This window comes from Panthera pardus, unplaced genomic scaffold, assembly GCF_024362965.1.
Source record: "Panthera pardus isolate Hobbes unplaced genomic scaffold, ASM2436296v1 HiC_scaffold_3, whole genome shotgun sequence".
Classification (NCBI taxonomy): Eukaryota; Metazoa; Chordata; class Mammalia; order Carnivora; family Felidae; genus Panthera; species Panthera pardus.
The window spans coordinates 36,852,629-36,855,657 of record NW_026526876.1 but is presented as its reverse complement, the minus strand read 5'-3'; the positions used below and the strand labels follow the sequence as shown (position 1 = coordinate 36,855,657).

Here is a 3,029-nt window from a genome sequence, read left to right as displayed (position 1 = left end):
CTGAATGAGGTTATGATCCCTGGTGACCACCCTCTACGTTCCCTGTTGAAAAGACCAAATTGAAAATGAATATGATTTTAACCCTGGTTTAGCAGTCCCATCCCACAAAACATTACTGAAATACAGAAGTTGTCAAGGTCAGGGACCGCTGGAGCTGAGGGCTGAGCCCTGCCTTTGATTTCTGGTCTCAGCCTTTCTTGTTTGGTATCCTCCCCACCACATATTGATGAAGTCCACTGGGCTTCCCCAAGAAGGTTCCAGCTCTCTCCGTGCCTGAATGGACCCAAGTCACATCCCTTCACCCAGGAGGTCGGGGTTGGGGAGGTCAGGGAGAGGAGATGGGTGGCATGCCTCCCACCCCCACCCCCAGGCAGTCTCATCCTCCTCCTGCCTCTCAGACACCTGCTGGTATAAGACTTCTCCTGAATGCCCGACCTTCGGAGGCCACCACAAGGCCACCCCAAGGCCTCGGGGGCCTGCAGGATCAAGCATCTCCCAGAGTCGCTTCCTGGCCCCTCAAAGCTGACTTGCCACAAGGCCGAAGGCAGCTGTAAAACCCAAGCCTCTTTATTGTTGTGCATTTCCCTTCTGTATCCTCTGTGGCCTATTATTGAGACCCGCAGAACTGAGAGCTGGAGCAAATCTCAGGCTTCTCCTGGTATGACAGTTTTCAAGTCCCGGATTTGGGCAAAGCCAGCTGGGGAGGGGGCTCTCCTGCTTCAACCAAAGCAGTTCTGCTCTTTTTCTGTTTTTATACCGCATGTTAGAGTTCTGGTCTGTGGTGTGCTGGTAAAATGGAACAGCGGCCTGTGGGTGGTTGTGAAGTCCCGATTTGGCACATTTGCCAATTTCTGTGGTGCCAATACTCCCACCAAAGCCCTATTTCAAACTACCAACTGGAAGTCACCTGAGGCAAAGTTGGGAAATGCACATCAAAAGCTCTTGGAAGCCCTCGGCAGACCTGGTGCTGGTCTTTCTTTTTAAAAGAAGTGTGGGGGCGCCTGGGTGGCTCGGTCGGTTAAGCGGCGGACTTCAGCTCGGGTCACGATCTCGTGGTCCGTGAGTTCGAGCCCCGCGTCGGGCTCTGTGCTGACAGCTCAGAGCCTGGAGCCTGTTTCGGATTCTGTGTCTCCCTCTCTCTGACCCTCCCCCGTTCATGCTCGGTCTCTCTCTGTCTCAAAAATAAATAAACGTTAAAAAAAATTTTTTTTAATAAAACAAAATAAAAGAAGTGTGAAGGGTGCTCGCTTCGGCAGCACATATACTAAAATTGGAAGGACACAGAGAAGATTAGCCCGGCCCCTGTGCAAGGATGACAGGCAAATTCGTGAAGGGTTCCATGTTTTCGTAATTACACCTGTTGTTAAAAATGTTTTAAATAATAATAAAGAAAAGAAAAGAAAAGAAAAGAAGTGTGAAGAGGGGAGCCTGGCTGGCTCAGTTAGTAGAGCATGCAACTCTTGATCTCGGGGTCATGAGTTTGACCCCCATGTTGGGCAAAAGGTTTGCTTAAAAAAAAATAAAAGAAGTATGCAGACCACCGTCTAGCACTGTCTTTTTAAAAAATTTAATCTATTTTGAGAGAGAGAGAGAGAGCACATACGTATGCTGCGTGCACACAAGCGGGGGAGGGGCAGAGAGGGAGGGAGAGAATCCCAAGCAGGTTTTGCGCTGACAGCGCAGAGCCTGATGCGCGGCTCGAACCTATGAACCCGTGAGATCATGACTTGAGCCAAAATCAAGAGTGGGACGCTCAACCGACTGAGCCACTTAAGCGCCCCTAGCACTGCCTTTAAAATATAAGGCAACTGTTGTTTCGGATTCTGTGTCTCCTTCTGTCTCTGACCCTCCCCCGTTCATGCTCTGTCTCCGTCTCAAAAATAAATAAACGTTTAAAAAATAAATAAATAAATAAATAAATAGCATATAAGGCAACTGAGGCCCAGAGAGACTAAATGAACGGCTGAGGGTCACACAGTTAGCCAGGACCAGTGTCCTCCTGACACCCAACCTCTGGATGCCACACTATACCAATCCTGCTCAACCTGCCCTAGGCAGCTGGGGGAGAGGGGAAACCAAAAATCATCACAGACAGAGCCAAGGCCACGGCTCCGGGGATAGAGTGGCAGCAGATATGTCCAGATAAAGGTCAGAGGGTCTTGAAGCCAACCTTTGCGGGCACCTACTTGGTGCTTCTCCTTCCTCTTCGTGGGGGCAGAAATAAAAAACTCACCCCAAATCATAAAGCTTTAAACTCAAACTCAAAGGGCCCTATTTTCCACCGACCTCATTCTCATCCTCAGGGAGTGAATCGTTCCCCATTCCTGGCTCGGATCTCAGGAGGCACCCTACCTTGCCCTCCCCGGGTCTGTCTCCCAGACCTGCTGCAAGCCCTTCCTTGGACGATGCCATCTATGTCGTTGAGGGGGGAGCAGGAAGGAACTGGGAAAGAACAAGCCCTTTCAGACAAGTCCAAGAATGATTATTTTAGCAGCTCTCATATTCTCTTCCTGGGTAAGAAGCAAGGAGAGAGTGAGGTGGATGTCAAGTAAGGGAGCTTGATCTTCTAGAGCCCCGGATCCTAGCTCTGGCTCTGCCACCAACTGGGTGGGCCTCTTTCCCTCCCTAGGCATCAGTTTCCCCATCTGTATAAAGAAAGGTTAAAGCTGATGCTTTCTAGCATCTCTTCCTTTTAAAATCCTATGAACCACTAGGGAGGAATGTGTAGGCAACTGTCCAATAATGTTTTCCCCCTACTCCTGCATCCCACTCTTTTTCCTGCTTCCGAAGAACCTTCTCCTTGCGCTTCTGAAGATGCTCCCCACTATATAGACAACACCCCGCAGAGGCTCCCTCCCTCCGATTTCTCTGCACATGGATAGGAGACCCCGAAGTCTCCTGGGACTGCCTTGGCAGCCGGTCTCCTGTTTCCTAGGGATTCTTTGTCACTGTGCTTCTTCCCAAGGAGCTGGGGTCACAGTGCCAAGGAGAAGGAATGAGGGGTGAGGGTCATCTTTTTCCCTCTAGCC

The 3,029-nt window shown here is 50.2% G+C and overlaps 1 non-coding gene across 1 annotated transcript; it reads left to right on the top strand.

Moving 5' to 3' along the window:
- Positions 1–1,240: 1,240 nt before the first annotated feature.
- On the top strand, positions 1,241–1,347 carry LOC128774409 (U6 spliceosomal RNA). The gene has a single exon (XR_008418977.1). It is a non-coding gene; the product is annotated as a U6 spliceosomal RNA (small nuclear RNA).
- The last annotated feature ends 1,682 nt before the right edge of the window (positions 1,348–3,029 follow it).